We start from the raw sequence: 14039 nt of genomic DNA, 5'->3' as shown, positions 1-14039 counted from the left end.
CATTCCATTTGCTCTAATTCCATGTCATGTAGAGCAACCAAAGGTAGCAAAACACAAATCGAAGTATGCATCACAACATGATAGAATACCTCCTGGTAGGCTTTTCCATCTTTCTGACTGAAGCCCTTCGCCAAAAATCTAGCTTTGCACCTTGGAGTACCAACACCTTGAGAGTCTTCTTTGACTTTAAACAAGTATTTGCAACCAACAATTTTGCGCCCTTTAGGAGGCATAACCAAATCCCAAGTCTTAGTTTTATGTAGTGATTCTATCACTTCTGTCATTACCTGGACCCAATTAGCTGTGTGAGAACTACTAACTGTTTCACGATAGCTGCTAGGCTCATCATGAATAATATCTTCGGCAATTATCAAAGTAAAAACAACTGTACCTCTCACTCTTACCACTGGTGTGATCCAATCTCCACAGCGATCTAGTTCTATTCTCGGCCTCTGTAGACCATGTGCTATAGGAGAATGTGGAGCCTAAGAAGCTCCACCTGAAACTATATCCTCCGACTGACTATTAGCTGCATATGAATCAACATCTACATCATCTATGTCACCCTGAACACTGTGTGTACAATCTGAAAACAATGGCTATTGCTGCTACTGACTGTGAATTGTGATAGACTCCATCACTGGTGTCTCCACCTCAAAAGTTACTCTCTATGGTACCTGCTCTGCCCTTAAAGAACCACATATAGGAGCTCCACCTGGAGTGGGAGCCTCTGTCAACTGTCCACAAGTTGGAGCAACGATTGCCATCTCATCGAAGGTCACATCTCTGCTGACGATCACCTTTGTGGGTTTTGCATCTTTTCACCACAAATGATATCCCTTAACTCCATCACCATATCCAAGGAAGATTCACTTCAATGCTCGAGATTACAATTTGTTTTGGTGAATGTGAGCATAAGACGGACAACCAAATATCCTCAAGTCATCATATTTGGGTGGATTGTCTGTCCACACCTCCTTTGGTGTCTTTCACTCAATAGTTGTTGAAGGTGACCCATTTACTAAGTAGCAAATTGTGGTAACTGGCTCTGCCTAGAGGTATTGTGGTAACCCTGCATGGGAGAGCATGCAATGGGTCCTCTCTAGCAGTGTCCTATTCATACTTTCCACTACTCCATTTTGTTGTGGAGTGCCAACTGTGGTTTAGTGTTTGGTAATGTCGTCGTCCCGGAAAAATGTTTCAAACTCTCCCGAGCTGAACTTTGTGCCATTGTCTGATATAAAATATTTGACCTTTTTTCATGTACGAGTTTCCACCTTAGCCTTTCACTGGTGTAAATAGTAGAATGTCTCATCCTAAGACTTTAGGACATAGACCAAAACCTTCCGGATGAAATCATCAACAAAGGTAAGAAAATATTTTCCACCTCCAATTGATGTAACCGGTGCTTCACCCCACAAATTAATATGCCCATAGTCAAGAATGGCCCTCGTTGTGCGCACAGACCTACTGAACCTCAGACGTGTTTGCTTGACAAACATGCAATCCTCACAAAACTACAAATTTCTTGTTTTCCGACTCCCAAAATAAATAGCTTTCGAGAGAGCCCCCTCACCTTGCTGACAATGTCAAACATCCCCTGTTTCAGCCTCCAACAGGCCTATTTGTTATCTTGCAAGTTTCAATGGCCAAAACGGCTTGGTGAAATAAGAGAGGCACATTATAACATACATTTTTTTTGAAATTTAAGAACATCTTTAAATTCACATATTTTAATTTCATTAATTTTCAAACGAATAAAATATTCTGTCAGCAGTAGAGGATGTGTTATTTTATATGCACCAATAGAGGGGCGAGCAGAAAAAACTGAAATGAGCGAACGAACCGAGCAGGAGCTTCATGAGTGAGCCCATGAAGAGCGACATGGATGGCCCGCTATATCGTTCGCAATGAGCGATACATATCACCACTCTAATCTATAGCTACCACATAGTGAAATCACGTGTCATAGTATTCTAAATATCTCAAATGAGTGTTATGTATTCTGTTATATGATTCACATTAAATATTGTTGTGGATTAAAATTGAAGGTATACAAGTGCTTTAATGTAAAAACATCCCCATTATTTGTCCTTTTCCACCCCTCAATATATCAGGAATGGTGCTCGACATCGTCAAAGAAGCTGGCGCGTCGATTTCAGTCCGCAGACAGCCGGATCTTGTGCTTCTCTCAGAAGCCACGCTCCACACGGAGTTTTGCCTAATGTGGCACCTCTCCGACCTGACATGGTGAAATCATCTACGAGATCTCGCGCCTTCATGGCAATTGCCTCAGTATCGAAATCCTCGCACTAGTTCCCTACATAGTTGTAAATCATCGTGCAATCGTGTGCTCACTAATGTTGGATAGAAAATTGAGATATGGAAAATGATGTGCCCAACACGGAGTGTAATGGGGTGAAATTGGAAAGATGGAAAGAGCTGGGTTTAATGCGGGATGAGAAGGAGAAGACACATCGACAGGCTTTGTGATTTAAATGTGGGTTTAAATGTTGCTCCTGTTCGAACACACAAGTATTTTCCAGATAATGGTCGTACTCTCGCACACATTCTGTACATAGGAATACAAATCTGTATCACTAGTTCACTACAGGTCCGAGGCAATCCGCTTAAAAGAATACAAGACGTGGGCGAATCAGAAGTTCAGCCTGCACAGAGGATGCCTTTCCAAAAACTTTGGTCACCCTCCACACTGATACCACAACAAGTGAGGAAATCGGTAGGCAAGCCTCGTCAAAGGATATCTTTCCGAACACCTCCCATTCCCAATGCACACTTATCCAATACCAGATTGGTACTACTAGTTTGGATATATATATATATAATATATGATACTGATTTCCTTGGGTAGGCTTGGTGAACAAAGCTATGGTGGGTAATAAGACTACATGCAAAGATAAGAGGCAGCCATGTATGCAGTGGGCTTTATAATGGTGACGCCAACGAAAGGTGGTTGGTGGGCAGTTATGCATGCAGCCGGCTTTATCAGGCAATCTACAACGTTGTGAGATAGCGTAGGGCACCAGTATTGATTGCTTGGTTGATGGGTAGTTGGGCCATGCAATCCTGATTTCAAGTATGGCATCGACGCAATAAAAGGAATCGAGCGCTTGTGCAGTTTTTTCGTATGAGATGAAACAATGTGTGAAGCGGCCGGTTTCCTTAGCGCCCTATAGTTAGCATTCAACATTGAAAGATAAATTCTTGAGTGGGTTTTTTATTTTACAACACTTGCTTTATTTCCCTAAGTGTCTATCTTGACGTCTTGCATTGAAGATGGCCCAAGGAGCTAACGAAAGGTTGGTGGGCATTCTAATTAGCTCCAACTTATTCTTCTTTTTCTTGAAGAAAGGTTATATTTCAGACAACTAATTAGTTATATTTCAGACTACTAGTTTGGATTTAGAGTTAAATAATAGGGAAAGATTTAGATGTGCAATCTTTTAACTCCCTAAAATTTAAGGGGTCGCTATTTCACGGGGTTATTTGAGGAGTTAAAGTTTAGAGCAAGAACTAGAGATATTGTGACATCTGATTAGTTGGCATGGAAATCTTGAAGTAAAATGGTAGAGCCATATTTTGGTAAAGTAAAAAACCTTCTGATGTTCTTTGAGAAATGAAGCGCTTAACCTTTACCAGGTCTATCATGTACTCTTATGTGTGCTTTAGAAGTATCTCAATACTGTAAAAGAGCTCAACCTCTAAAATAATTTTAGAGGGGTCACAAAAACTATCTCAAAGAGAAATGTACTACTATGTAACGCTCCCTAAAATAGTTACTCGTGAAACATAATTCTACTGTCAGCCACCATGCAATGCATCAAAAGGACAACTTAATTGTGTAATAACAATCTCGCTTTTATGGCAAAAGAGCATGTCAACACTAGCAATCTTCCGAATTCGGCGGGAAGTGAACCTTCAAGGACGAGCGCATCCCTTTGATTTTGTTTGCGAGTGAAACTTGTGCCTTGGTTTCCATGCGTATCTAGACCCACGGCTACTTCCTTGACATTCCAAATGTAGGTAATGAACTTCTCTTCTGATTGAAACCCATAGATGCTGAGCCCGCAACAAAGAAAAGAAACCCATATATCCTGAGCACGGCCAGCTTGTGGTGCTTGAATCCAGATGCATATTGTGTGCCCAGCTCTAACCCCTCTTCTCCCCGCTAAAAGAGTAGTTCTTTCTCTCCTCCGGATCACTAAACATTTCACATAAATGATCTGCACCTGCATTTGATAGGATAATATTTTTTTGATATGGTAAGAAGAAAACAGTTTTTTTTCTAATAATATACTTAAGTATAACTATCTATGTTCCTTGATGTAGCGCGTGTTAGATTCTAAAAGTGAAACATATCTACGTTTGACCAAGTTTCTAGAATAAAATATCAACATCTAAAATGCTGAATTAGTAAATATAAAAATACATAATGAATCTAATGATACTAATTTTGTATTGTGGATGTTGATATTGTTTCATTAAACGAGGTCAAGCATAGACTTGTTTTACTTTTGAAAAACAAGAGATGCACTATATTTTGGAACGGGGGGAGTGAAAGTTGGTCTAGAAAGCTGAAGCTTCTAAATGAGATTGCAGACATTGCAACTTTAACACATGATGTGACCATCCATGTAGTGGAAACAAAAGCTATTTGGAGATTATCAAGGTACAAATTAAGGAGAGGGGCAATTTGGCTCCCATGCTCAACTGCTCCCGCCATGAATAGTAAAATATAAAAAAATACTAGAAATATTAAAAAAAACTCTTAAAATTCATGTAAGTTGTTTTGAGTGCGTTAGAACCTTACAATTTTTCAGCGCGTTTGGACATCTAAGCAGGTCCCAGCAAAAAAGACAAATTTTGGATCGTTGAAACAATTTACTATTCATGTGCTGCTTGGATTGTTGGAAATATGAGCAATTTACCGAATGATTTTATTAACAGAAATACTAGATAAAGCATGACTAGTGTAGCAGTGATAAAACAAGTCATGCGATTTGACAAAGTGAAGGTAAATAACATCTGCATATATGAGCTAGAAACGATCATCTCTCGAGAAGACAGTAGATCAAGATGCATATATAAGGTAGATCCTAACATGTGTAGGGTAAACACTAGAAGAAGGAACAGTGGCAGGACCTCTAACGGGAAAAACAAGAACACGTACTGGACAGCAGCCGGAGCAGAGGCACTAGACTTGGGGTCGGTGTCCTCCATGTCGCCGAGGAGTTTGTCGATGTCGGGGAAGTTGTCGTCGGAGTTCGGGGCGTCCGTGACGAAGAAGTTAGTAGTCGCGCAGAGCGCTCCCCAAAAACCTTATCACCCTTCTCCCGTACAGGACTCAAAGAGGTGCGGTTTCGGAGGCCTACTGTCCCGACTCGCGGTGCACGCCGCAAGCCGGGATGAGGAAGACAGCAGCAGCTCAGATATTGGAACCAGTGGCGAGAGGAAGGAGAAGTTATGGTGCATCTCTCTGGGAGGAGCGACCTCCCTTTTATAGGCGCAAGAGAAGGAGGCGAGAGGCCACGCCGGGAGCTGAAGGGAACGCGGGAGACGAAACGAACAGTCATCAGCCGAAGGGTGCAGCGTTCGTATTCAATATCCACTACAGCAAAAACTTTCTAGCTCTCGAGTGACCTTTCGTATACCCGTAGTGCGTGGCAAAAATTTAGACATCGTCTAGGCTCATTCCCGCAACCCGCGGTGCGGCACGTCGTGACGAGGCGTGGCGTGGCATGGCGTGGCGAGGTGGGCGGCGGAGGAGGAGCGCGCGTGGATATCCCTCTTGTTCTCATGCTCATACAGGTGGGGAAAGAACCTCCCTTATAAAGAGGTCCAACTCCCACTAAACTAGCAATGTGGGACTAAACTTTAGTAGTATCCCTTGCCTTGCACAAATGGGCTAAGTGGGCCTCTTGGATTTATTTAGGAATTTCTGAAATAGTTATTGGGCTGTCCCATAATAGACTAAATTCCAGCAATCCCCCACCAAATCCCAGAGGCACACAAAATTTGCCTTTGGTTCCAAAACACTGTTTTATATACCGGTACTGTAGTGGAGACTGTTAAGTTGAACTTCCACCTAGAACTCTATGCTACACTAGTAAGCAACTTGAACAGTGGACTGGGCCTCGAACTGCAAGTTTTCTGCGAATGTAGCTTCACACAAAGCCTTGACCGGTACGTGGTTACCGTGGGTCTTCCCCGTGGGTGGAGCTTATGCGTCATACTCCGAGACCTTTCATGAGTTTACTAGAGAGAACCCTACTCTCATAGATTGCGACGTTTAACAATCAGACTCATATAGGTGCTTTCTTCAAAAGATGTTCTGCAGGACAACATCTCTACTTCAAAGAGCCACTTAGAACACATTAAGATATACATCAACCTGCCATGCAGATTAGGAGAGTATTGCATCTTCATGGAGTGGTATTTTTAACAGTAAGAGTACTCTCCTCCCAGTTGACAAACAGTTTGTCTTCCGCATATAATTCACGGGATCTTCGATCACAAAGAATAGGTTACCACTGTGAACAACTCATATTGAGGGTCTCATACCCATCTCCCTCGATGCATTATCTATCACATTACGTGATAGACCCTTAGTGAAAGGATCTGCTAGATTTTTAGACGTTTGGATATAATCCAATGCAATAACTCCAGAGTTTCTCATTTTCCTGACAGACTTTAACCTTCTCTGAACGTGTCTTGATGACTTCATGTTATCCTTTGAGCTGTTCACTTTCGTGATCACAATTTGATTGTCGCAGTTCATAAGGATACCAGGTACAAGTTTCTCAACAACCGGCAAGTCATTCAAGAGCCGGCAAAGCCAATCTGCTTCGACCGTAGCTGTATCTAGTGCTGTGAGTTCTGCGTCCATTGTTGACCTCGTTAAGATGGCCTGCTTGCAAGACTTCCAAGAAACAGTGCCACCTCCATGAGTGAATACATAACCGCTCGTGGCCTTTATCTCATCAGCATCTGAGATCCAGTTTGAGTCACTATACCCTTCAAGCACCTTTGGATGCCTAGTGTAGTGAATTCCATAATTTGCAGTGCCTTTCGAATAACGCAAAACTCTCTCTAGAGCTTTCCAATGCACATCTCCTGGTTTTGAGACAAACCTGCTCAGTTTGCTAACAACAAAAGAGATGTCATGTCTTGTAGCACTAGCTAAGTACATAAGCGAGCCAATAATCTGTGAATATTTTAATTGGTCTCTAGCAATTCTTCGATTCTTTCGAAGCAACACACTAGCATCATATGGTGTTGGAGAGGGCTTGCAGTCACTGTAGCCAAAGCGACTCAAGATCTTTTCCACATAGTGAGATTGAAGCAATGTAATCCCACCATCATCATCTCTCAACAACTTGATGTTCAGAATGACATCAGCCACTCCTAAATCCTTCATCTCAAAACAGCAAGATAGGAAATCCTTGACCTCCTTAATAACATTCAGATTTGTTCCAAAAATCAGTATGTCATCAACAAACAAGCAAAGCATAACTCCCTCGCCCCCACCATGGCGATAGTACACACATTTGTTAGCTTTGTTCACAACAAAGCCTGCAGTTGTTAAAGTTCTTTCGAACTTCTCATGCCACTGTTTGGGTGCTTGCTTGAGTCCATACAATGACTTCAGCAACTTGCACACTTTCCCTTCCTGACTATCTATTACAAACCCATCTGGTTGTTTCATATAAATTTCCTTGCCCAACTCTCCATTTAGGAAAGCAGTCTTAACATCCATTTCATGAACAAGACGACCATGTGAGGCAGCTAGTGAAAGTAGAACTCGAATAGTGGTCAGTCGAGCCACAGGTGAGTAAGTATCAAAGAAGTCTTCACCTTCCTTTTAGGTATAACCCTTAGCCATGAGCCGAGCCTTGTACTTTTCAATAGTACCATCAAGCCTAATCTTCTTCTTAAATACCCATTTGCATCCTATAGGTTTGCACCCATAAGCACGATTAGTTATCTCCCAAATTTCATTCGCCAAGATGGAATCCATCTCGCTATGAACTGCTTCCTTCCAGTAGTCAGCATCTTCAGATGCATAGGCCTCTGAAATAGAACTGGGAGTGTCATCTATGAGATACACAAGAAAATCATCACCAAAGGACTTTGTAGTCCTCTGTCTCTTGCTCCTAGTAGGAACTTCGTTGTTCTCCTCCACAGGACTTTCAAAGTGTTCCATCGAAATGGCAGGTTCAGTAATTGTAACTGGTTCCTGATTCGATGAACTAGGCATCTCCTGATTAGATGAGGTAAGCATATCCTTCATGGGAAAGATATCTTCAAAGAAAGTCACATCATTCGACTCCATGATCGTACCGACATGCATGTCAGGTACCTCAGATTTTACAACAAAGAATCTATAACCAATGCTATGAAAAGCATATCCCAGGAAAACACAATCCACAGTTTTTGGTCCCAGCTTCCGCTTCTTTGGAATTGGCACATTGACTTTCGCCAAACAACCCCAGGTTCGTAGATAAGAGAGCTTTAACCTTTTCTTCTCCCATTCCTCGAATGGAGTTATCTCTTTGTTCTTTGTGGGAACTCGGTTTAGGACATGACATGTAGTCAATATCACCTCCCCCCACCATGCCTTGGAGAGACCCGATGTGTCTAACATGGCGTTAACCAAATCAGTTAGAGTACGGTTCTTTCTTTGGCCACCCCATTTGACTGAGGTGAATAGGGATACGTCCTCTCATGGATTATACCATGTTCCACACAAAAGGAATCAAATTCATTTGAGAAATACTCTCCATCACGATCGGACCTAAGCCTCTTGATCTGTCGATCAAGTTGGTTTTCCGCTTCAGCTTTATAGATCTTGAAATAGTTCAAAGCCTCATCCTTAGATTTTAGAAGATACACATGGCAGTATCTAGTGGAGTCAGCAATTAACGTCATGAAATATTTCTTTCCACCTTTTGTTAAAGCACCATTCATTTCACATAGATCTGAATGTATGAGTTCTAGTGGTGCAAGATTTCTCGTTTCCGCAGTCACATGAGACTTACGTGGTTGCTTAGCTTGCACACACACTTGACACTTGGATCCCTTGACAGTGGTGAAACTAGGGATTAAGTTCAACTTCGTTAGTCGCGACATGCAACTAAAGTTAACATGACAGAGACGTGAATGCCACACATTTGATTCACTATTGTTGCAAATATGATTAACAACTTTATTGCAAACGTCTGATAAGGATAAACGAAACAGGCCTCCTGACTCATAGCCTTTACCAACAAAGGTTCCATACTTGGAAATTACAAATTTATTCGACTCAAAGACAAGTTTGTAGCCATCTCTACACAGAAGAGATCCTCTAACAAGATTTTTATTGACGGAGGGGACATAATGCATGTTCTTCAGCCGCACGATCTTCCTAGAAGTAAACTTTAGATCAACCGTGCCAACACCACGAACAGAAGCACTTGAACCGTTGCCCATCAGCATGGTTGAAGTCCCTGCGGTCTGATAAGACGAAAACATGGAAATATCACCGCATACATGCACATTAGCACCCGTATCAATCAACCAATCAGGAGAATGACATACTAAAAGAATAGTGGGAAATATACCATACCCAACATCCTTCATGTCAGTGTCTCCAATGACAACATAAGCGGTCTTGCCGCCTTTTCCAGGATGATGCTTGTCATAGCGATTGGGGCAACTAGGAGCCCAATGATCAGGATCTCCACACACATGACAAGCACCTTTCTTCTTGTCATTCTTCTTCTTGAAGTTCGTGTGTTGCACAGCCTTGTTCTTCCCATTAAACTTTGCTTTACCATCAAACTTGCCCTTGATCTTGAACTTGTGGGGCTGGAAGTTCTTCTTCTATACCAGATTGGCACTAGAACCTCCCTCAATACCTCGAGCATGGTTGTCCTTTGCTCTCGCCTTTTCTTCCACATCAAGAGTACCAATGAGATCCGGAACGGAAAACTTCTGCCTCTTATGCTTCAGTAAAGTAGCAAAGTTCCTCCACGTGGAAGTGCTCAAATTCTATAGCAAATGACTATATCTCATGAGCTTGCTCAACCACGGAGCGCTCTTCAGTAATCCTGTAGTCATAGAATTGCTCCATGATGTACAGCTCAGTGCCAGCATCCGAGACCCCAAACTTGGCCTCGAGTGCATCTCACATATCTTTTCCATTATCAATTGACGCATAAGCATCAACTATGTTCTCACGAAGAACACTCAAGAGAGCAGCCTTAAACAAGGTATCCATTTTCTGAAAAGCTTGTGCCTGTTGGGCATCTTGCTCTCCTTCAGGTTTGCCAAGAGTGGTGTCATAGAAGCTCATGGTCTGAAACCATAAGACTGCTCTCACGCGCCATCTCTAATAGTGGCTACCCTCAAACATAGGAGGTCTCATGGAAGCAGCAAAACCACTCGGGGTAAATTGCCTATAATAAGGTTTTTGGATTGTTGGAAATATGAGCAATCTACCAAATGATTTTATTAACAGAAATACTAAATAAAGCATGACTAGTATAGCAGTGATAAAACAAGTCATGCGATTTGACAAAGTGAAGGTAAATAACATCTGCATATATGAGCTAGAAACGATCATCTCTCAAGCAGACAGTAGATCAAGATGCATATATGAGCTAGAAACGATCATCTCTCAAGCAGACAGTAGATCAAGATGCATATATGAGGCAGATCATAACATGTGTAGGGTAAACACTAGAAGAAGGAACTGTGGAAGGACCTCTAACAGGAAAAACAAGAACACGTACTGGACAGCAGCCCGAGCAGAGGCACTAGACTTGGGGTCGTTGTCCTCCATGTCGTCGAGGAGGTTGTCGACGTCGGGGAAGTAGTCATCGGAGTCCGGGGCGTCTGTGACGAAGAAGTCAGTAGTCGCGCAGAGCGCTCCCCAAAAACCTAATCACCCTTCTCCCGTACAGGACTCAAAGAGGTGCGGTTTCGGAAGCCTACTGTCCCGACTTGCGGTGCACGCCGCAAGCCGGGATGAGGAAGACAACAGTAGCTCACAGATTGGAACCAGTGGCGAGAGGAAGGAGAAGTTCTGGTGCATCTCTTTGGGAGGAGCGACCTCCCTTTTATAGGCGCAAGAGAAGGATGCGAGAGGCTGCGCCGAGAGCTGAAGGGAACGCGGGAGACGAAACGAATAGTCAGCAGCCGAAGAGTGCAGCATTCGTATTCAATATCCACTACACCAAAAACTTTCCAGCTTCCGAGTGACCTTTCGTATACCCGTAGTGCGTGGCAAAAATTTAGACATCGGCTCGGCTCATTCCCACTACCCGCAACACGCGACGCGGCGACAGAGGAGGAGCGCGCGTGGATATCCCTCTTGTTCTCATGCTCATACAAGTGGGGAAAGAACCTCCGTTATAAAGAGGTCCAACTCCCACTAAACTAGCAATGTGGGACTAAACTTTACTAGTATCCCTTGCCTTGCATAAATGGGCTAAGTGGGCCTCTAGAATTTATTTAGGAATTTCTGAAATAGTTATTGGACTGTCTCAAAAAAGACTAAATTCCAGCATGGATCAGTTTTTTTTTTGTTTTGCTGAGAGCTACTCAGATGTCCGAGTGCGCCGAAAATCGGCACGGAGCTCACGCACTGAAACATTTTCCATGCAAAAACATATTTGGATTTATATATTTTTTAGTAATTGTCTAATTTTGTATTTACTATTCACCGGGTGCAGATAAGCCCGGGCTCATAAATGGATTCGCAAATTAAGACATTACCGTGATACATAGCTCATTGAGCGAAGGTGCACCAAGCAGAATGAACATTGTCCAAGTCAAGTCACATTCTTCTGAAATGTTAACCAAATGAACGTATCGTAGTTCCTAGAACACCCGCCCGCCGTAGTTTATCTGGATCTTCAGGCTTAATTAACCCAAATCTGGGAAAACATCAATCAAGATTAATGCAGAATATGTGCCAAGCAAATCTTGGTAAAGAATTAAAGATCCGTAAAGATGATCCTCATGGTACTAGTACGTGCAAGCATCGCATCGATCATCTTTCACTAGCCTTTTCGCTTTGAAAGTCCAAACGTAGTTCGTTTACGGCGGCCTCGCCGAGCAGCTCACTTAGACTTGTTGGAATAGACGTATAGGAGTTGTATAGGGATAGAAGTTTGTTTAAATTCTGTACTTCATCTTTATCCTTTCTTCTCTTTCTCATCTCCTTGTAACGACCGTCCTGGTCGATCTCTTGATCGTTCCCTCGATCTCCTCCTGTAACTTGTATGCCAAGGCTTTGCCTAATATATACATGCGGCCCGAGACAAAGGGTTTTACGCTTCCCAAATACTTTTACTTGGTAACAGAGCCTCTTCCTCATCCAATCGAGAGAGATTGCATCTAGCTACCTCCGCGACCGAGACTATGTCCTCCACCGCCGCTGCCATGACGCCAAGCATCATGGGTGCGCTCTCCACCACCCCATCCTTCACCTTTGCATCATCTTCCACCTCCACCCACAACACCACCTCCCTCGGATCGCCATCACAGGAGAAGCTTACGCGGGGCAACTTCCTGCTCTGGAAGGCCATCGTGCTCACACAGATCAGAGCCGCCCAGATGGAGCACCACCTCGACGCAACGAGTCCGCCACTGCCGGCCACCCTCGCCATCACCATGGAAGGCAAAGAAGAACAAGTCGTCAACTTTGCGAGATCCCTCTGGTATGCACAGCAGCAACAACTCCAAGGATACTTAATGGGTTCTCTTTTCCGTGAGATTCTTGCTCAGGTCGCCACGCTCCATACGCCGGCCGAGGTGTGGCGCACCATCCACGCCATGTTTGCTGCTCAAAGTTAAGCCCAAGCGATAAACACTCGCATCGAGCTCACCAACCTCAAGAAAGGTAACATGTCCATGGCTGATTATCTTGGTAAGATCAAAAGTCTCACTGATGAGGTCGCAAGCACGGCTGCGGCCCTCTTTGATCCGGAGATCGTCTCCAAAATCCTTGCTGGCTTGGACATGGAGTACAACCCGGTGGTTTCTGCGCTTGCCACCAGGGTGGAACCCATCACCGTCCAAGAACTCTACAGCCAGCTGCTCAGTTTTGATCCCACCTCACCCTCCTCCACGGCGGCGACCTTCGGCAGTCCTCCGTCAACTCAGCCTCTTGTGGTCGCGGCCGTGGGCGCGGTCACCAGGGGCAGCGCGGCGGTGAGCGTGGACGCGACGCTTCTCCTAGCGATGGCGCACGCTCTGGTGGGAGCTCTGGCTCCCATGGCGGGGGCAGCTACAACACCAGCGGCAATGGCGGCGGCTTCAACAACAACAACGGCCGCCGCCCTCCTTCCCGTGGTCGCCCTCGCTGCCAGCTTTGCAAGAAGTCTGGCCACGAGGTGATTGATTGCTGGCATCGCTACGACGAGGACTTTGTGCCCTCGAATCGCCATTTTGCTACTGCAATGCGTGAACAGGGTGGTGACGGCGTCTGGTACGTGGACTCTGGCGCTACGGATCACGTGACAAACGAGCTCGAGCAACTCGCCCTTCGTGAGCGCTACCAAGGCACCGACCAGATTCACACCGCCAGCGGTGGAGGTATGGATATTTGTCACATCAGTCAAGGTTCTATTAATTCCCCTACACTTAAATGTAATCTTGTTCTTAGAGATGTGCTTCATGTCCCTCAAGCTGACAAGAACCTTGCATCCATTTCTCGTTTAGCCACCGACAATAATGTCTTCTTTGAAACTCACCCTCGTTATTTTTTCATCAAGGATCGAGGCAACGAGGGAACTACTTCATCACGGTAGATGCGTTGGAGGGCTCTACCCCATTCCATCCGGAGCACTAGGTCGCAAGCGTCGTCACGTCTACTCCGTCATCAAGCCCTCCTTGGCACGGTGGCATCAACGATTAGGGCATCCATCTTCGATTATTGTCAAACAAATAGTCAATAAAGGCAAACTTTCTTTGTCTCCTAGTCCAGTTTGTGAGTCTATTTGTGAAGCTTGTCAATGTGCCAAGAGCCA

The 14039-nt window shown here is 44.1% G+C and overlaps 1 pseudogene; it reads left to right on the top strand.

Moving 5' to 3' along the window:
* The first annotated feature begins 12984 nt into the window (after positions 1 to 12984).
* LOC123073096 (uncharacterized) lies at positions 12985 to 13120 on the top strand (annotated as a pseudogene).
* The last annotated feature ends 919 nt before the right edge of the window (positions 13121 to 14039 follow it).

Source organism: Triticum aestivum, chromosome 3B (genome assembly GCF_018294505.1).
Source record: "Triticum aestivum cultivar Chinese Spring chromosome 3B, IWGSC CS RefSeq v2.1, whole genome shotgun sequence".
In the NCBI taxonomy this organism is placed as follows: Eukaryota; Viridiplantae; Streptophyta; class Magnoliopsida; order Poales; family Poaceae; genus Triticum; species Triticum aestivum.
This window is presented reverse-complemented; position numbering and strand designations above follow the sequence as displayed.